Raw genomic sequence first — 22876 nt, forward strand, 5'->3', positions numbered from 1 at the left:
GAGCTCTCATTTAGTGGGATCATTTTAGGAATTGTTTCAGGAGTGAGACTGTAACAGTCTGAGTGATTAATGAGCTCCAAAGAAAATAACTCACAATCATAAAATTACGATGCAGAGATAGAACATACGAGTTTGTGTTGCTTTTGACATTTTCTCAGCATGATGTTGTGACCAGCTTCCTCTTTTCATCCCAAAATTAAATGTTTTGCTTGGGCTTTTAGCTCTTTTATTCTTCTACCTTTGACATGCAGAGTAGTGGACTGGATGATCCACTTCGCAGATGACATTTTTAGGGCAGATTATCTTGCACTTTACTACCACATCAGGCACAGATAGTAGAGTCATTCAAGGCAGATCAGGAATGCTCATATTTCGGACATTTAAAGCATCTAAAATTTCCATTTATAGAGAAATGTCAGGTGTCAAAAGTAAGAATGATATTCCTGATGAGAACCCCACCACTGTCCCCATGTATCAGGATGCACCTCATACCTGTTACTCTTTGATCTGAACATTAAGGATATCCCATTCTGATATTCCTTTCAAATAGCTGCATTTTATTTTTATTTATTTTTTTTATTTTCATGGTGCAAAGACAGCAAATACTGCACCAGGACACAGGTTGCAGCAGTATGTATGGAAAACAGTTAGTAGGACAATCACAAACAACCATGCCGTTGGCAGGATTTGAATTTGCTACCTCTTGGCTAAAGAGTAGATATGCTAACCACTCGGCCAACCAGGCAGTCTTTTATTCAGTGTTACCATATGGATATTTCCCTGCCCCACACATTAATATTGTTAGCAGTAGTTTGTGAGTGTTGCTCAAATTTCTACAAGAACAGTACCAAAATGATTGTTTTAACTGTTTTGTAAGATCATGCCAATCCTCCTAAACCTTCTTTTAATAAAGTAGGATGACATTTTCTCTACTGGCATTTCACCTTTTGCATGGGTGATGAGAAAGAACAGTATATTTATGTATATCAGACATTTTCTTTCTTATTCTGTTATGAAATATCCATGTCTGTACTTGGTTGAAACCTTGTGAGGGTTCTCAAAAATATGAAAATGAAGGATTCATGCTAAAGGATTTTCAATTTAGCATCAAAATCCCCACCTATCATGGAGCCAGAGACATGCCCACCATTTGACAAGAAATAAATGTGCTCATATGTGAAATACCATTGTTACACAGATGCTATACCAGCACTGCAGCTAGTCTCTGTTCTCCGACCATGAGAGGAGACAACACTGTTTCATCCTTGTAAGCTCCCTGGTGTATTGATCCTAGCCAGGCTATCCAGAACAGCACATCTGGCTGTTCTTTGACCTATGCTTCAGCCAGATGTGCTGAAGCATAGGTCAAAGTAGTGCAAGACTACCTGGATTCCCATTCCCAGATGTCCACAAGTCATAGTGTACAGCAAAGATGGCATTGGATCCCATCTCAAATCTCATCATCATTAGATTTTATCTGGAAGATAAGATATTAAAAAAAAGACTGAGAAGCAGGCAATAGTAAGAGATATGGAAAAGCAAAACAATGACACAATACTGAGGGTACTGGAAAAGTGCATATTCACGAATGATCTCTATCGATGCGAGATGTCGGTAATGGACAAAGACCACAGGCCAAATGTTCGTATTCAAAAGAATGTCTTACATTAGATTACTTTCTGTAAGAAATTCTTTTGAATGTCTTTTGAAATAATCAAAAGAAAAACTCAACGTACAGTATTTAACCATATCTGCAGGTAGAATGAAACAGAGGCATAGCTGGTGCAGGGGGGGGGGGGTCTGCCCAGGGCAGCACTTTGAACCTTTTTGAACTTTCGCAGTTAATTCTAAAATACAGTCTCGAGAACTCATTTCCAAATATTGTAATACTACTGAGAATTTTCCTCACAATTGCTGTAACTGTTGCTAGTTTTGAGAGGAGTTTTTCTAAATAAAAGTGATTAAGAATTACTTACATTACTATGAAATAGACTTTGCCAATGTCATCGACGATTTTGCTAACAGAAAAGCAAGAAAAATAACATTTTAGAATGTTGAAATTAAAGTTTTACTTCAAAAATAAATATAGTGTTTTAATTTATTTCCCTATACGTCGTTTTAACTTTCTGTAGTATTTTTGGTGTGTATTGAGAGGGGTGGCAAACTCAGGGACCGACCCAGGTTGCAAAAGCTCTAGCTCCATCACTGGAATGAAAACATCCTGAAACCTAGATGATATTATCTGAGTTGCTATACAATATTTACTGGGCTATCTATGTGCTAGATTTCTGATAAACAATACATAGAAATATATTTAAAATGCAAAATACATCAAAAAAATATCATGTTTATGTAGTAATGTAGAGCTTTTTATATATCTTTCAAAGTTATGGTAGCAAATGTTCAGCGAGGTATTGCAGTGAGTAACTAACTATAATTATTACAAGAATCCAATGGCACACTTAGGATTTATTCTTGGGGGGGGGGGGAGCAGACGATTGAGTAGACAATTTGAGATTACACACTACACATTGCATACGATCTATGACTGAGTATCTGCAGTGATACCTGCGATCCCCTCTGGCCGGGCTCGGGCAAACAAAGTAGCATTCGGTTTGCCTGAGCACTACTACGTTTGCCTTGCATTCACAGTGGCTGTGATTCCCAAGAGCTATAGGGTATTCCCACCTTATGTGACCGCTAATTCATAAGTAGTATAGAAATAGAAGACACAACGCAACATAAATAAAAAAATAAATTTTAATTAGGAAAAGATTTTTGGAAATTTTTCTAGTATTTTTTCCCTTTTTCTTTTGGGTGTGTGTGTGGGGGGGGGTGCCAAGGTGCCATGGCCCTCCTCTGGGTGCGCCACTGCAAGAATCATTAAGACCAAAATCCGACTTGCTTATCTCCAGGTCGTTGCTTAATATGACTGATCCATCACTTTTATTTGATATCAGGATATGTAACAGCACACAGCCTACCTTCCAAATTTGAAGCACTAAATCTAGTGGTGGTCCATACATAAGCACTGCGACACTGCAGCACCCCCAAAGAAAAAAATGAAAAATTTAAATTTTGTTTGTGTTTATAAATAATAATAACGCTTACATTATATAAATGCAATACAACATGTTAAAGGTTACAGCTGATGTTTCGACAGTGATGAATAGTTAATAATTGGAATTGTTCGATTAACGCTTTAGATTATGAAACAAATACACTGCGATCTAACGCAGTGTAGGAATTATCAAGTTCGCCAATCGCAGCCAGTCTCGCCGATATTCGTTCACGCTTGTGATTGCACGTTACAAGTCATTGGGACACTGCTTGGTTGAGCAGTGTATCGTATGCTTGCGCGCGTTATTTCTGTGAGATACGAAACTTTCATTATTGGTGTTTGTTCGTGGTGAGCAGAGCCGTCATGAGGAATTTTGGTGCCTATGGCCAGGAAAGAAAATGGCCCCGTTCTAAAAAAAAAAAAAAAAAAAACTTTAAAAATCTCAATTTTTGTGCCTATGGCCGGGGCCACATTGGCCATAGCCTCGCTACGCCTCTGGTGGTGAGGGCGAAATATTTTTAAGAAAGCATTTTTTAATATGTAAATTTATTTATTAATAAATTGGTTACTGATTAGGAAAAAAATGATTTTAATTATTATTATTTTGTATATGCAGCACCCCCCCCCCACACACACACTTAAAATTTTCACCGCCACTGACTAAATCCATTAAATAACTAGAGTACTGTAAAAATAGCAGAAGACGTATTGTTTATCTTCTCTTCAGCAACTCTGTAGATCGTGTCATCAACCAAATCTGGAATATAGTTGTTTATTATTCTGGTTAAGGCCGCTCATAATTTCTTAACAACAGGACTGAAGTGGAAGACAGGTGTGTAGAGGTAGTACAAGAAAGTGTATAAGAAAGAAAAATGGCGCAGGCATCCGTATAAACCCCATCGTTCTACTGATTTTGATACTTTATTCCTCTAGTATTTTATCATTTCATCTAAAAAAAAAAAAAAACGAGCCAAGCACACGAAGCAGGAGTCGGGTACAGTTAGAAATGGCTAGGTGACTGATATTGTTTAAACTACTGAGAATATAAATTCACGATAACAACAACAACACAATGCATACCACTAATTATTGAAAATAATATCAATAAATTGGCGACTTCTGTCGAAAGTGCATTTAATCTATAGCTTTCTCGGTAATTGGTCCAAATTTTACTATCGGAAGGTTTTTCTTTGAGATTATCTAACTCATACCATAGCAGGTGGGATGAGTTATATAATCTGGAATTTCTGCTCCAGAGACCAAACAGATCTACAAATAATAACTGATCTCATGCTCAGGAAGTGAGGGAGAAGCATCTCAAATTCTGAAAACTGTTCTGCAACAGCCATCAGCAGGGACGAATGCGTCTTGAAATTCACACTTGCTCTTGTTATTATTCAGGGAGTGACAGGTGTGATTGAAGTCGGATTAGTGGAATAATGAATTACTGACCATTTAAAACTATATACAGGTAACCCTCGTATAACGTGGATGTTAGGTTCCACAGAAATGTCGCGTTATAAATCACGTTATGCGAGGAGACTCAGATCACATAGAAAAAGTAGGGTTAGGTTCCGCAATCGTTTTTTTAAATTATATAATCAACAATGACACATCCAACAAAAATATTTTTATTTAAATCAGATAATTCACGTAAGTTAAGAAAACATAAACTCTGAAACAAAATACATAGTATAAACTTATAGAAATACAAATTGTACATATACTGAATTGCCCATAATGAATAAATATTTTAGGCAAAATAAAATAAAATGCATATTTTAATAGTCATCACTGTCTTCAAAACGAAGATTTCGTAGATGTTCTTTATTTATGAGTGGCCAGAGGTCATCATCACTTGAAATCTCTTGGACATTTTTGTATAATTCTCATTGCATACTTCGGCTGGTTTAGTTATGAAGAAGTCAGCAAGAAGACCTTGCTTACCACTTTGCTCAATTTTTTATTAAGTTCATAATATGGAGCTAAACAAATATCCAATTGTCTCGTGAATTTTCCGGAGCGCTCCATTGAAGGATCATTATCCGTAAAATAACTTCCTGACTTTCTTGCTAAGTCCAATCCTTCTGCTAATTTCTTTAAACTGAATTCTTTAACAGATTCATCACAATCAGAATCGTTGGCAGAACTTTCCCTGTCATTTGGTTCCTCCTCATTTAAATCTATTTCCCCATCAATTAATTCACTAATTTCGTTTTCAACCATATCGCAAAAACCCTTTAAGTGACCATTACTATAAATATAATTTTTTTACATAAAAAAAAGCATTACATATTATATGTAACTCATCAGAAAATAAAGTGCTCAGCTTCAGATTAACACACACTATTTTAAATTATTTAATAGGCTTTCCTGGAAGAAAACGAAGACAACTTTCAACAATAAACACTTTATACGGTAAATAATTGACGCACACGAGTGCTAAAGAGTATTTCCCCTAATATAAATTCGCTACTTATAACTTGCGCGATACGGCAGACGCAAATCTAACGAATATAAAATTTGATTTTTAAGTCGCGCGGTGAAAAATATATGAAAAGATAAAGGGCTACAATTTGTAGACCGTGTTGTATAAGTACCGCGTTATACGAGGATTACCTGTATTTAGAAATTTATATACATTTATTCATACACAAACAACATTCATTTTACAAATGATATTCTATCTTTTCAATTTAATGTTACTTAAATACAAATTCTACCCTATGGTTCTTTATGAACTGGTCAATAACATAGTCATAAAAAGTTGGACGTAATTAAATTTTCCAAGCAACACGCACACTTGTTAAGGCTAGCTGAAGCTAACTGGCTAGAGCTACTTTGATTGCATAATGGCCTTGTGTTTAAGACGTCGTGAAGGGAGCGGAACTAGCAATGCGCGTACATGAAATCACAGTGCTGCAGCGAGGACTTGGAAGCTCCTACAACCAATTGGAAGAACGACGGTACATTGCGCCCTTTGATTGGAAAAGGCCTGAGTTCGATTCCCGTCGTGACGGGAGGAATCTTTATATGGATTTTTTCAATTGAAGGTGAGTTAGCCGATCTCATACGGTGGTAGCAGGGTTTTTTTTATGTCTGAAACTCGGGTTTTTCATCTCGCATACAGAGAAATCGGCCCTACAGAGTTGTTGTTGTGGCAGTAGATGGCGCTGATGTAGTTGATTGGTAGTAGAGATTCGGTAGTGGTGGAGACGGAGAGTTGTACAGTAGGTGTCCTCTAGCGATGAGTTTTCGGACTCCTTGGAGGTGTCACGAATAATAATAATAACAGAGCAAGCCAAGGTAGCTTTGACTAGATGAGCAAGCATCAGCCTTCGATACACAGCCCAAAGTTCAATTATTGCTGCGCAAGCTTAAGACGTCTTCTGTCTAGAAAAATAAAAGCCTAAATGGAATGCTTATAAATGCATGCATTTATTATTATTATTATTCCTGACACCTCCAAGGAGTCCGAAGACTCATCGCGGGAGGACACCTACAATTGTCTCAACCACTACACAACCTCTACTACGAATCATCTCCATCAACGCCATCTACCACCCACATACACCACCACAACAACTAGTATTTTTTGTCTGTAAATTGCGTGTGTTCTGAAGGGACGATTTGTCTGTATGCGGGATGAAAAACCCGAGTTTCCGGGAGGAAAAAACCCTGCTACCTCCGTATGAGATCGGCTAACTCACTTTCGATTGAAATCGTCCAGATAACGATTCCTCCCGTCGCGACGATGATCGAACTTGGCCTATTCGAATCGAAGGGCGCAATGTACCGTCATTCTTCCAATTCCGCTACGGAGGCGCTTATTAACAAATAAATATTACTTCTTTCTCAAGTAATGAGCTTGCGCAGCAAATATAGCAAGTATGGAGAATTCTCCCCTGGCCATCAGCATATGTGTACTTATTTTCCGGTTGTTGATGTGTTATTTATCGTTTGATATAAAAAAATAATCAAAGTCTTCTATATGTCAAATCATAAATCATATGAAGCTCGGCTGCGCGGAGTGATACATAGGGCGAAGCGGCAGCTGGAGCGATTACAAAAATGTCTACCGAGTGTATCAGCTAACAAAAAGAAGCAAGTGTATGATAAAATAAATGAAAACATGATCGGGAGTGAAAGAAAAATTAAAGAGCGAGTGATGTATGGTGATTCAGTAGTAAAAGGTGTAATAGATGAGAGTATGACAAAATTGTGCTTCCCGGGTGCGAAAATTAATAATAATGTAAGTGAGGCAATTAGAACACAGAAGCATAAGGTGAAAGAAATGATAGCAGTGGCCAGAACGAATTATTTAAAAGGTGAAAAATTTGCTATGGGAGGGGGCTTGAAAGAATTACTAGCGGTAGCAAAAGGAAAGAGTGAGAGAGTTAAGATTGTTATTCTGTTACCCCGGTATGACAGGGTAGAGTTGAGAAGGAGGGCCATAATTGAGAATTATTATGTGTAGGTTATGTAGGAGGAGTGGTGTGGAGTGAGTTTGACAGGCAAAAGGATTTATAAAGAAGGATAGTTTGCATCTGAATGGATTTGGTGTTCGGAGACTGGAAAAACTGTTGCTGAATAAAGTGGATGTGCAGAATCAGGGAAACTAGAGCTTTTAGGGAGGGAGGGTGAGGATACTGAAAGTGGACATGCAAACATCAGTGAGGCAGTTGAGTGTGAGAATGCGTATAATATGCCTGAGTTAGGAAGGATAACAAACCAAAATGGAATAGTTCGTATAAGGCGTCAAAATTGAGGTGGGGCTAGGGGACTTTTGCACTTTATGTACACTAATGCCAGGAATATTCGGAATAAGAAGGAGGAATTTTTGGCCTTGGTTAATTCTTCCTGGACATAGATTATTGGCATTAGTGAGACATGGCTAACAGAAGATGATATAGTTAGTGGGGTAGAATGTGACAGGAAAGACAGAGAGAAAAGAATGGTGGGAGGAGTGTTATCGATGATAGCTGATGAACTGCAGCCAAAGAGAATAGAAGTTCAACTTCAGGATAGTGAAAATATCACACTTGAGGCTACCTGGTGTGAGATGGAGGTCAGCAGAACAAAATTTACAGTTGAGTGCTGCTATAGACCAGGCGATGGAGATAGTATGCATAGGCAAATAGACTCAATGAGTGGAGAACAGGTAATTATTATGGGGGATTTCAAATATGGTAACATTGATTGGAGGGAGGAGAGGACAAATGGGATGAATGAAATGAATTTTATGCAATTACTAAGGGATAAATACCTGAAACAGCAAGTAATGGAATATACTAGGGGTTCGAGAGTGCTCGATCTAGTAAATGCATCTGAGAATATAACCACGTTGCCACCAATTGGTGAGAGTGATCATAAGGTCACCTCCTGGGAGATGGATAAAGGTGTGGAATTTTCAGTTAAGACAGGGTATATGAGGAAGTACTGGGCTGGTAAGTATGACAAGCTTAGTAGATTGCTTGGATTAGTGCCATGGCATGTTAAACTGCAAGGACATGGGAAGTGGTTAAGGAGCGTTTGAGGGAGGTAATGGCTGACTGCATACCTAGAGTCCAGAGAGTAAATCAAGTGGGAGTTAAATGGATGAATAACACCATTACGCCTGAGCTGCAAAATAAAATAAATAAATAAACAATTATGGATGATATTTAAGGAGAAAGGTGATCTGCAGGCGCACGAACAGTAAAAAGCACAGGCCAGAAGATTTAATAATAATTCCGTTCTTTACAGTTACGACTGTAAACAACGGAAACAGTAATTCCGTTCATTACAGTCGTAACTGTAAAGAACGGAAACAGTGAAATAAATATCGGAATATAAAGATATGAAAATATGTTACTTTTATATACTTAAACTAATCCCAGAAGATTGCGCATGGCCAGAGATTACTATTCTAACTGAAAATATTATTAACATGGCAATAACCATCCATATCAGGTATTCATTTAATATTGCTTGTTTTCATAATTAATGAAACTAACAAGTTCACGATCTGAGGCTCCGACGTATTCACTAAGGCAACAAACTATCCGTTTGTTCCTAATACTCCTGGCATTCGTGTACAGACGATATGTTTCTTAGGTTTTTTTTTTTCTTTCCCCCCCCCCTCTTCTCTATAGTTTGCATATCCCAGTTGGAGAACTGGGACATACAGACTATAGAGAAAGCTATCTAATGCTTCATTTATACAGATATCCTTACCCGTACTTAAGTCCGAAGGACGAGCACATTATTATTATTATTAGGAGTCAGGAACTCGAGAGAGGGCAAATATCAGCCACCAGCTGTCATATATTTTCTTAAATTCATTCACATTACCTGCGCTCACAACCTCCAAATGTAATCCATTCCAATCACTATGAGAGAAATATGTTCTTGACTGCATCCATTCTCGACTTCCATATATCTCCCCCTATCTTCGAAAAAATGAAAAATTCCATACACTGGTATCCTGTATGATCTTTTCAGAAGTTTGAGTCTCATATGACTCCTCTTTCTCCTGACTGCTAGTGTATGAGGTCCACAAATTCTCAACGGTCTTCATAACTCTGTATTCAACCAAACTTGATATCTTGAACACTAATTTGCACTCTCTCTCTCCACGGTACGAGGGTGGTCTGAAAAGTTCTCGGCCTCGACCATAGAGGGCAACATTATCGGCAAGGTGTTTTTCTTCTAAGTTGGTACATCTGTCAGAAGCATCCAATTGCAAGTCATTCTATCAAGTAGTTTGTTTTATACAGCTGTCTGAAGCAAAAGTGTTGTCTGTATCTCTTGAAATGATTAAAATTAAGTTTTATCCATTGAATAATATCTTGCGGTTATAAAATCCGTTGTAAAAGAAGGTTTAACGCCAAAAGAAATTCATTCGCAGTTCATAAAAGTTTATGGACACTCTTCTCCTTCATTTTCGACAATTAAGAAATGAGCTGCCGGATTTAAACGTGGCCGTACCAACCTTGAAGACGATCCACGTAAAGGACGTCCAAAAAGTGCAACAACACCAGAAATCATTCATCAAGTGCACGATATATTGTTGGATGACTGGCGAGTCAAAGTGCGTGAAACTACTGGGACTATAGGCATTTCAAAAGAACACATTGGACATATTTTGCATGAAGAATTGCAAATGAAAAAGCTTTGCGCAAGATTGGTGCTGCGCTTGCTCACAGCAGATCAAAAACGCACTTGCATGAAAATCTCTGAACAGCGCTTGGAGCGTTTTAACAAGAATAAAACTGATTTTGTGCGTCGAATTATTACTATGGATGAGACTTGGATTCACCATTACACACCAGAATCTAAAAAGCAGTCAAAACTGTGGACGAAAGCCGGTTGTTCAGTGCAGAAGAAGACAAAGTCGGTTCCATCAGCAACAAAGGTCATCGCATCGGTGTTTTGGGATGCTAAAGGCATTAAAAGAGTAAAACAATAACCGGGGGATATTATTCCGATCTTTTAACCAAACTAGACGAAAAAATTCGTGAGAAAAGATCCGGTTTGCAGAAGAAAAAAATCACATTTCATCAGGACAATACACCTGGCAATGGGAAAATTAAGGGATCTGCACTATGAACTGTTGGAACATCCACCCTATTTCCCAGATTTGGCTTCCTCTGATTTCTACAGTATCTCTTCCTCGCTGGTCAGCGATTTTCTTCGAATCAAGAGATGATTGCAGCTGTAGGGGGGTATTTTGCAGATCCTGCGAACCACTACAGGGATGGGATAATGGCACTGGAGCATCGCTGAAATTATGTTGACAAATAAAATAATTTTGAACTCTTATTAAGCCTCGCCGTGAGACAGGCTGCCTCACGGTACTGCTTACATGTTAACGTTCGTTTCAGCATTACAATTTTCCTGTGAGTTGCATTTGCAATATCATCTGCAATTACACTTTTATCATAATCACCTCCATGATAATGTACATTCGTATCATTAACAGACTAACTTGGTCGCTCTTATACATACGAGATTCGTAGATTCCCACAATTCTGCCCATCGCGATCTAGTTTCCCTGATTCTCCGTATTAAGTTTCGTACCAATAAATAATTTTTCCAGACTCCTGAATACCAAGCGCATTTAAGTTCAGGCCGTTCTCATATAAATCAGTTCTTCCTTCACACTCACTCTCTACATCTAAAAACTCGCATCCTATCTATCTACATAGCTTACACATCGAATCGTTTGCCATCATAGCCCTTCTTAATTCGCTACTATAATATTTCGGTAACAAACTAGCGATTTTCACTCAAGCACCCTTTACTCTCACTTCTTCCAGCAATCCTTTCATGTTATATAAGTATCACTAATTAATATCGTATGAGCTTACAAGAACTATTTCTTTTACTTTTTCTTTCTTTCGTTTTTTTTTTTTTTTGTTTGTTTTCTTCTTCGTGTAGCTTCCTCAGTGAGAGGGTGCAGCACCATGTCCTTCCAGTTCTCTCTGTTGGTGGCTTTCCTTTTTGTTTCTGCATAGCGATGTGATCCTGTCCATGATCTTATATCTTCAAGCCATATCCTTCGTATTTTGCCTCTTGATCCTTTTCCCATAATTTTTCCTACTAAAACTGTTAGTATCCTCTGTCCTGCTGAACCTCTCAGTACATGTCCTGCCAATCTCATCTTTCTCTGGATCATTTCCTGTAATAAAGATCTCTGTGTTCTCATTCTCTGCAGGATATCTGTATTTGTCACATGTTCTGTCCATGAGATTTTCAGAGCTCCCCTATAGCACCACATTTTAAAGCCCATTATCTGTTGCTTTACTCTCTTCTTGAATATCCAGGTCTCACTTCCATGAGTGAAAATTGGCCACACTAATGTTCTTATCATCCTTTTCTTTGTCTCGATACTCACAGAACTTCTGAGCAAATCTTTATTTTTCCAGAATGCATCTATAGCTATAGCTGTTCTAATTTTTATTTCTTTATCTTGCTTTCCATCTGCAGTAAAGTAGGTGCTTAAATATTTGTATTATGTTGTATGTTCAATTTTCATATTGTTTATGAATATTTCTGGCTCGGATCTGCTTTCTTTTGAGATTTTCATAAATTTCATTAATCACCGTCTCACTATAGATATTAAATAGATTTGATGAAAGGATACAACCTTGTTTGCTTGTTTACCTTTTTTATTTTTAACTTTCTTTCTCCTTCCTATGTTTCTCTAAACGCTTCTCGATTTTTTGTAATTATCGCGTCGTACGTCTAACACTATTTAATCTTGCGATTTCGAAAGTTAATTAATCATCAATATCCAGATGTTTTTCTTTTACACGTTAGATTCCGTTTTATTGCTGTTCTGCATAACTTAATATTGCAATATCTCAAAAAAGTAAATAAATAAATAAATAAAAATAAAAAAATAAAATAAATGATGAAATATGCCGAATTCAATAAAACACGAAAATCAGCAGTAATATACAATAAAACATGAATTTTTCTAAGAAAAAACAATAAAACATAAAATCACCTAATTTAGATGAGCGTTAAAACACTTCTCAAATAATCTTGAACTCAAATATTAACGAAAATGTTAACCTTTACTAAAAGATTAGTAATATGATTAATTATTGCAAAAAATAAACAAGGATTAAAAAAAACGGGCAAAGGATTCATACCTAAAAGCCATTACACCTATCCAGATGTTTTAATATGGTATAAATATCTTTAAAAAATTTTTTTAAAAAAATAAAAAAAAAAAACGTTAACAATCAATGATGATATATTAATATCTTGTGTTTGTTTTAACAATTCTTATTAATTATGGAAACTAGTGACAAATGTTTAGAAATATCTCAAAAAGTAGTAAACGAAATCAGGTGAAATTTAAAGGTGGCATAACTGCAAATAAGAATATTATGGATGTCTCAAGAAATTACTTTAAAGTGTTTTTAAAGTCACAAACAGTACTAGAAAAATATCAGAAAATATCAGACACTTGTAGAACAATGCGAGAAAATATTTTTTCGAGAGGAATTCTCTTAAGTAAGTTTTATAGAGATTAACATTGAATAATTCAAAAAGTCATATTCCCGATGATCCCATTCATAAAAGGAAATAAAAAAACTGACAATTATAGAAGCATTTGTCTACTGAATGTTCCAAGTAAGATTTATGAAACACTTGAGAAGTTAAGAAAGAGAAATCCTGTGAAAGTAAAGAGAAATTGGGAATCAGAATTGGAGGTTATATAGGATGATGGTTTCATTTAAAATCAAGGGTACGAAAAGGTTACATGATCGACACCATTATTCATCATCTATTATGAAGCCCGATTATCAAAATTGGAGATATTCAACTCAGCTCTTTATTACTATCATGGAATAATTACATATTAAACTCAAACGGATGGTCGCTTGTTCAACTCCCAAGAACATTTGCTCAACATCCACTTGTAAATATATAAACACAAATAAACATGTTTCGTTTTATTTAAAAAACAAGAAATTAGATTAAATTAGACTTGGTTCGGTAGATGACTAAATATCGAGAAATTTCAATTAAAAAATTCTGGCTCCATAAATATTATCAATGTAACTTTAATAACCTTCAGTTAAATGTATCGTTTCCTTCACTGGATTGAAAAGTATATTTCGTTCTTGTTTTCGTGCAATTTTATCCAAACGAACAAAATATATTTGAACACTAAGCTGCTTGTGCAGAAAGCATTCTAGTTGTCCTATTTATTCCTATAACGCGTAGCACATCCCCCTTCATAAGGTGTACTTGCTATGTGAATTATAGCTACTACTATCAGTTGTAGTTTTAACTAAAGAGACTTCAAAGAATGTTCTGGAAAGCGAATTTTAACATAAAATACATGGTATTATGTCTCGTGTTTCATATCTACAAAAAGTATTAATGCGAAAGCGAACATTTTTATTCCTTCAGTGACCCTCCATAAATAACTGCATAGTTCCCTTTTTCGCAAGGAAATTATGCTTGGTTAATTATTCTCATTTGAAGCTCAGAGGGACTTATGGTTTCTACTATACTGCTGAAATTTGTAAGAATATACTAATAAACACATTTAAAAGAAAAATAAGTAAATATATGGGTCGCATTGTTTCACTGATAACTATTAAACATAGTAATGCTAACCGCATGTTTGGATATTCGAAAAAGTTACCCGTTTTCCGATTTTTTCTTTGTATATCAAGAAATAATTTTAAGTAGCCTTAACTAAAATTACGTAGCCTCGCCCGTTGCATGGTGAAGAGAGAAGTTATCCAGGATCCCGCGCTATGAACTCCAAACTGTGCCTTTGTCCAGGGAGCAAACAATTTTGCGAGTCCGTTTAAAATCGGCAGATTTTAAACGTACGATCAACTACCCCGGAAAGAAAACCGGATACACAGGCAACACATTAAATACCTTTTCAGCGAGCAAGGAAGTTTCATTTACAACAGCTCGAAAAATATTACAGAAAAATAAAGAGAATAAATGTCATACACTTGGTTGCCAAAAATACAGGTGCCAAAATCATGTTTATCCGAGTGCTTACCTCATCCCCCTTCGCTGTGTACATTCTCCGTGCTTCTTTTAGACGAATCGACTGCCCGAGATCATTCACAACTTCTTCAAAACTCTGGGTGGTACGCAAGTTAAGAAGAACTCGGCTATACACAGTGGGATTCCTATTACTAATCACAGTTATTTTCATCCCCTCTTGATGACTTGGAAGAGAACGACTACGAATGTTAGTGGGATTTTTTAGCAGCTGCTGCCTCCCCGATTTCTTTATCGTTGGAGAAATGGGACGGAAAAGTTTTAATTCTTCTGGACGCAAGGGTACAGCGACTGATCGGTGGGGAGTTTGATTAGGTCTGGCACGTTCTGCTTGTCCATAGGACATTATTTGGAAGTTCTTATTTCCGGAGACGACATAAGCCTTGCCATCTTCCAGATCGTCCAGTTCGGTTATCCTACGACCATCTAAATCAAAAATAAAACGCACACCTTGAGAAATTTTAGTCCTTTGTGTTAGATAGTCACAAAGGTGCTCAAGAGATGGAAAGTCCTTTCCTGGCCGTAGGGATACTTTTGTTCCTATTGAAAAGGGATCACCGTTTCGATAGAAGGTCAACATCCTGGCTTTCCTCGTTGATTTGAATAGCGGAGATGCTACACCGCGTTTGTTCATATTTGACCCCTGATCTACTTCAATCATACTGTCAATGGGTTTCCGACCATCGGTCGGCAGCTGGCGGGCAAGGACAGTAAGTGTCGTCCCGTTTTTACCCACCCTCCAGAGGCATCGAAAATATCCTTCTATAATTCCATGTTGCTTACCTGCTTGTGCGGCAAGCCCCATCGTCGAAACTGCAAAACCATACGTGAAGGGTCGTTGCTTTTATGTACAGAGTCTTTAATTAACTGCACAACAACCTTTATTACAACAGACATAATGTTTAAGTGATGGCGAGACACTTTATAGGTACTAACTTCGTGCAGCGGATGTCAATTCATTTCCGACTTTAATATCGAACGACTAAGGTGGTGCCATCTCCTGGTAGCCGTAGAGAGGTGAGACGATTTGCTGTTCGGGTGAATTAAGAGAGTGGTAGAGACGGGTGTAGTTAGTAATTGACGTCAGCATGTTTTGGGCATAGCGCAGTATTTTAAATCACAGTATCTGCATTGTGTCGCTGTTGCTAATACGGTGTCTCACGCGACTATAAAGTAACAATATCTGCATTCCATATATTAAAATATAGACCTAGCTGCAGCAACAAGTACAATAAACATAAAAAGGCTACTGATTAGTGGAGTGGGATATAGACTTGCCTAACCCAGAGGCTTAGTGAAGAGGGTAGAGGAGAGTCTAAATCAAAAGGCAGTATTTTTTTTTTTTTTTAATAATATGCAACCATTTTGTGTGAATATACTAATCGCTGAAGTGAAATCCGAATATACACCACATAACCGAATTATTTTCATAATTTTAAACAGTTAATAGTTATCAGGATACTACCATTAGCATTTATACGATAAAAAAAGAGAAAGAAATGCAGATTTTGGTTTACTGTAAAAAAAAAAATGAAAGCAAACTGGTTCGACATTGCCATTACAATACACTGACTAGAGCTTTGCTACAGATCGTTGTGATAGTGGTGATTGATAATGTCATAAAAAAAATACGGGTGGGGAAAATTCGATTATATAGGATGCGTAATCTAAACATTCCCTTAGATTATTTGAAAAATATCGAACTATTTAAAAAAGGCATGAACTTTCAAAGCTCGTACTTTATTAGTCCTTGAATTTAGGATTCCCTCAACTTGGCAGCGCTTTCAGTCTCTTCTCACCGGAATGTTCGAACTTGTCATCTCACAAAACAAGGAAACCAGCAGGAGAGCATACAGTTATGGACAAAATAGCCATAGGCTGAATTCCAATCACATCAGCGGTCAGATAAATCATCTAAAAAAAAAAAAAAAAATGGTACATTCCCTTGTGTCATAGTTTTGTTATTGTTGTTTTGTGACTTGACATGGATAGGAGAGGAGTGATACCTGAAGTTCTGAAACCTTTCTGATAGAGGAAAAAGGAATTAGAATTTCAGAACTACCGAAGGGTATTAGAGGATGTCTGGAAAAGGCTTTCACGAATTAGTCAATAGAGGTCTCTTTATACTTTATGACTTCAGTCACCTGAGCAATAATATTGCTAATGGCATTACGTCTGTACGTATGTTCTTCTGGCTGATGTGCTTGTTTTGCAGGATGAAAAACCAAATTTTCATCCTGCAAAACAAATGAAATCTAAATTTTCACGGAATGGCACCGGTTACTTCCTTCAGTAAAAAATAAATAGTCCTCACTAGTTTCTAAACCGTCAGTTATTTTGAAATACAGCAAATAATGTTCAAACTGAGGGATTTACACTATTATACTATGCTCAAATTTGTATATAATCACTATATTATAGAGTAATAGAGAAAAAATTCTCTTGAATTGTTCTTTTTCTTTTTATAAACGAATATGATTTATTAAGACAGTTATTTTGAATGTTTGTCATATTTCATGACATATTTTGTGTCGTGGCAATGAGATGGAAATTCGTCATAGCAATAAATTACAAAATAAAAAGTGTTTGCTTAGAGATAAAAGATTTCATAAAAGTACGTAACTTGTTAAAAATAATTAAAAATATCTATTTGAAAATTTAAGATACCATTTTTGGTATCTGTTCTGTATATTATTATTTTTTTTTCACGTGAATTTAAGAAGCGCTATTGAATTGTACAATAAAGCGAAAAATTCAGAAGTTAAATACGTCATTCGTGAAGAAATATCAAAATTACGGCATTCCAAATTTTTGATATTTCTACAGTTTTTATATAGATTAATTTTTTATGAGATTAAGAAAAAAGGCAATTCTCATCTAAGAAAGCGAACATCTGGACATGTGTATGCTTAATAAACATCACACACACACACACACACACACACACACACACACACACACACACACACTAATATCCAATAAGCAAACAAACTTGTACAATTTCCAAAACAAAACTGTGCACTAATCTAAAATTATCAAAAAATAAACACAAAACTACTTTGAAATGCTTACGCCGGAATTTGAACCCACGATCTAGAGGTTGAAGAGCGGAAACACCATCACTTCGCCAACGATATTGGCTCAGTTAAACACTAATGGAATGTCGGTAATAGGTTGACCGGCAGTCTCGTTTTTAATTACGTGAATCCCTACAAAAGGTTGTAAACCTACAGTACATTAATACCGAGGATGAGCTAAGATTGCTAAAATTTTTATTTTTTTACATAATCCGGAAACCCTTTCCTAGAGACCAAACACGGAACTTTTCAAGCCACTTCAGACCTCCAATAAGCTAGATTGTGTCACACCGGAAGATGAAATTCATCTCCCACCTAATGCCATTCAGAAAGATTAATGAATACAGGGGAATTCGAACCCAGAGCCTGGTAATTGGAGAGGAGATATACTTCCACACTGCCAACCAAGCCAGCGAAATTTTTCCAACTAATAAGCACGATGGTGTCTCACATTCTGCAATGAAAATTATATATATCACCAAAAGAATTTCACAAACTAGATACAGCAGAGCGAAGACACTACTACTCTACCAACTAGGCCGGTCCTGTTTGCTTCTTCCCTTTAATAGAAACCACGTGTAACGGTGTGTTCAACGGTTGAAAGCACGAGAACTTGATTAATATATATATTAATCATGTGTGTGTACACTGCTTGGAAAGATGTCAAAGAATACCCCCCCCCCCCTCATGGGCGAGGTGCATCGTACCATGTAACGAGTCGCATGTTTGTAGCAGGTATAAATCGGAGGAATATGATGCTCCCATCATATGTATTCCTTTTCTCCAAGAAATTGGAGAAAAGGAATGAAGGATGGGGGGGGGGGGGGCTGAAGAACATGGAAATAAAATGCACACGCACGCACCCACCCACAAAAATAGATACTTCTCTTACTGCTAATTTTTCTTAACAACAGTTGACTTTGGAATCATGAAACCCCCAAAACATAATGTAATTTATGCTTCTAGGTCATTAGTAGAGTAGCGGAACGAGCATACACACGTGATGATTAAGGTTGGGGATACACCAATCAATGCTCTTGCAGATGCAGTAAAAACTTTCGGGAATTATTCTTCTTTAAATGCTGTCACTTCACTTTTGTAAGACTTGTTTGATAATGTTTCAAACTGTATTTGTTAGTAAAATAACACTATTTTTTTTATTTTTTCCATGTAACGTCATGCACCTTACAGTGATTATAAAAGTGCAGAGTTGAAAAGAAAGCTTTTGTAAACTTTTATTATAGCATTCTTTGCATTTTTTTTTTCACATAAAATTTAAAAAAAAATAGATTTTAATGAGAAAAAAAAGTTTTTTTTTGAATGAGAATGAATGAACATGTTTCTTATTATTTATTAATTAACATGATGAAATCCTTGTTAAAAATGATACATATTTTTTATGTAACTACTTCATCTTCGAAAACCAGACATTTTTTTATTATCTTTATTCACTTGTATATCTTGATCTGTGCGCCGAAGAAGACAGATTTCTTCACTTAAGGTTATCCTATAACTATAGCACGTGGAGTGCATCAGCGATGTAGGTGTTGTTGTTAGGTTTCTATAGAAACTATGTTAGAACTGAACATGTGTGATCAATAGTATTTAAATAACTGCACTTGTTTTGTTATGGAAAGAAATGACAGCTTTAGTTATCACTTAAAAAGGAAACTGGGCCAATTATTTTTATATTTTTGTTTTTTTAAGGCGTCTTAAAAAATAATAAGAAGAAAACGGAGATTCACTTAGAACACAGTTATTTTCCTTAATTTTAATTACCATAGTAAATGCCATCAATCATTGCTTCATAAGAAACAGACTAAAGCGATCTAAACTATCATTCAAAATTCAACTGTTAAATATATTTAATTATATAAAACGGATGCTGAAATACAGAACGTGTATAAGTAACAATGTTAATACTGGAGGAAGTATGAAATATGACTACACATATTAAAATCAAGATTTACCTTTTTAAAATCTAAAATGAAAAGGGTATAAAAGTTAAATTATAAAGCTCTAAATCGGTTTAAATGAATGTATATAAGAGTATATAATGCCTATGTGTATCAATATTTTCAAATTTACTCAATAATTTATAAATGTATTTTATCTTAATTTTAATTCAGTATTGTAACCTAAATTCACATGTAAATAATTACATACCAAAAGGAAGAGCGTCATCGAAACATCATTTACCTTTCTTAGATGACAGGTATGAAAATACATTGCGTCTTTCATATAATAAATAACTTATGGAATCACCGGTACTGTGGTTGCCGGACGGTCTGTGTAGTAAGTATTATGGTAATTATGAAATCCTGGTTGGCCGGGTGATCGCGGATCCGCTCTGAATGAATGTTTTTAGGTGGCAGATTAATTTTCTCGCCTCCCCTGCTTACTGGGCACCTCGCTTGAATTCAAGTTTCATATTTAGCGTCTAGAGCAGAGTTTCGGGATTATCTCATTCTTAATCCCCACCGTACTACCGTGCGAGAAGGATATGTGCTAAAAGATTTACAATCTTTCGTGGCGAATAATTCATATAAAGGAAGAATTTTTTTTTTTTTTTTTTATGTACTGTATTTTTGATGTCCCATAAAAATTCCGTCGCAATGCATAACGTTGCGAAACATAAAATCAGGGGCTGCTCGTGTATAGGCACTGAGGAACTTCAGAACCTCCAATTTTCTCGATACATAAATATATTTATTAATTTATTTATTTTTCCTTATAATATTTAATTTTATGATCAACAATCCTATATAATTCTCTTATTTTGTATAAAAATTAATAAAAATCTACCTTGTAGCACTTAGGAGTGCGAAGGACGCTAGCAGCACTGTGTTTACCAGTGCTGCTCCACAGTGTCATATTGCTAGTATTTGCTACGCGCGCAAGCATATGCATGTCATAGTGAGATGCGAGTTATTAGCGTAATGCGGCACTGTCCGTCGCGCATTTCCACTGTTGTTTATATGCAGTTTGCGCCAGTAGTAGAGTGTTCGTAGTGCTTATCGTGTTTACTCCGTCTCTTTAAATATTTGGACATTATAATTAAAGGATTTAATTGTAATGTCCAAAAATTGTAAATCCATTCCTTTTAAATTACAGTTAAAAGAATGAATTTTATTTTAAAGTAATTTTGAATTATACTAAACTGTAAAATTTTATGGATAATAAACAATTTTTTTTTTTCATGAAACAAAAGAATATATTTTATTTTTAAGTAATTTTCAATTATACCAAACTGTATAATTTTATCGATAATAAACAATATATTTTCATGTTTAATTTTATTTTTTACCATAATTTTGATATTTTATCCAAACACGTATACACTGTACTTACAGTGTGTATGTATATTTCGAAAGTTGCAGCATCCCCACGATTTCAAGCTACGAGCCGCCACTGCATAAAATTAAACCTTATAACAATTATAACATTAATTATGTTAACTGCTGTCCGAATTTGACCATAACATAGCAAACAAAGAAATAACCACGTCTAATAGTTTGCTTGCTTGTTATCAGATACGGTATATTATTTAAAAATAATTAAAACGAAATATATAATTTCTTACTATCTTTAAAGTATAATAAACCCAAGGTAAAAAAATAAAAAAACTTTGTGTGTGTATATATATATATATCAAAAAAAAAAAAAAAATCAGCTAACGCCTTTTTATTCCCGTTTATACGGGAGTAGGCGAGGCCATTTAGCCCTATCTAACTTTTGGAGACTGAGTGGGCAGTTCAATCTCCACTGGTACCCAATCAGAGACAGATGGCCCAAGGCTATCACTAATTAAGCGGTACGCAGTGAAGAGAGACGGCTCAAATGTGCCGCCATCTCGTGGTACCTAACCCTAACACAATATATTTAATGTCTGAAATAATGTGGGTTCTACGGTCGATTTTCTTGAGTTTACAGGACGAAAAACCCGAGTTTCCGGGAGGAAAAACCTGCTTGCCCGTGCCAGAGATCGACTAACTCGGGAACCGGTCGAAAAAAGGCTTAGAAAAATTTCCTCTAGTCGCCGACTAGACTCGAAACCAAGACTTCCTTCGTGCGGCCTAGCGCGGTGGTGTGCAAACGCCACATCCACTGAGCTACACAGGCTTTTTTTTTTATTTATATATATATAGTCATACCCCGACTTACGCCAATCCGGAGTTACGCGGTTTCTTATATATACGTATTCCTGTCCCGCTTCATGCTTCATCACTAGGCGTATCTTTCAGGCGCCGGCCGCATTTGCCAGTGTCGCAAATGCTGTGAACAAGCACTGACGTGTTTCGCGCGGACTCCATTCATAAACGATTTTTATAGTCTACAAACCTTGCGATTGTTTAATGTTATGTTCTTGATAAAGATTTTATCACATAAAAAATAATAATGTCGTCCAAAAGAAGCAAGTCCGATTCTTCTACTGCTAGCAAGAAAAGAAAAACATTGACTTTGGAAACAAAACTCAACATTATTAAGGATTTTGAAGGCGGAATGAAAATTTGTGAGCTAGCAAAGAAGTTCGATCTACAGGAATCCACACACATCAATCCACAGTAAGAACAATCATAAAAGAAAGGTTTACAGATTTTGGAGGACATCGATTCTAACGAGGAACGAATTGTAGCCACAAGGCAAGGAATAAAAAAAAATCATTAGCTCGCTATGAAGAAATTTTGTGTGACAAGTAAAAAACATTCTGCCGTCAGACGAATCTATTAGATTTTATGAAACCATCGAAATAACTTTTTTTTTTTATGTACGAAAAACTACAATTATGATTATATTTCTTAAAAAATATAGATGTTTTTGTAAACCTTTGGTCCCAATTGTATGTTTGTATATATAAATTACATGCAAAATTATACCCCGAGTTACGCGAATTCGACTCTTACGCGTTTTTTATTGGTCCCACCTACCGCGTAACTTCGGGGTTTTACTGTATATATTATTTTTTTAAAACGCTTCAGCCCTCCAGTAAGTCGAATGGTAGTCGCGCACGCACCAGGTAATGCAAATTATCTAATCATCCGCCAGCTAATGACATTAATAAACATCCTTGCTACGGAAGATTCAAGTCAACACCTTGTAGCATGAACAGTACAAACTACTTATCAACAAAAAAACCAGTAGTGTTGTATCGTTAGTACTATACTGGTTTTAATAAAATGCTCGATCCTTAAGGGAAGAGTTATTT

At 36.1% G+C, this 22876-nt stretch overlaps 1 protein-coding gene across 4 annotated transcripts in view; it reads right to left on the reverse strand.

The window, feature by feature from the left end:
• Window positions 1-22876, reverse strand: part of LOC150105326 (echinoderm microtubule-associated protein-like CG42247) — a 375243-nt gene that overhangs the window by 337156 nt on the left and 15211 nt on the right. The window contains exon 1 of one of the 4 annotated variants that reach the window (XM_090394706.1): window positions 3112-3167. The exons of the other annotated variants lie outside the window; for them this stretch is intronic. The gene's annotated coding sequence lies outside the window, so the exon portion shown is untranslated. Of the gene's footprint in view, window positions 1-3111; window positions 3168-22876 lie in introns of those variants that run through there. 4 annotated transcript variants of the gene reach the window in all.

This window comes from Typopeltis vanoorti, chromosome 6, assembly GCF_054136105.1.
Source record: "Typopeltis vanoorti isolate ZY-2024b chromosome 6, IOZ_Tvanoo_1.0, whole genome shotgun sequence".
Taxonomy (NCBI): domain Eukaryota; kingdom Metazoa; phylum Arthropoda; class Arachnida; order Uropygi; family Thelyphonidae; genus Typopeltis; species Typopeltis vanoorti.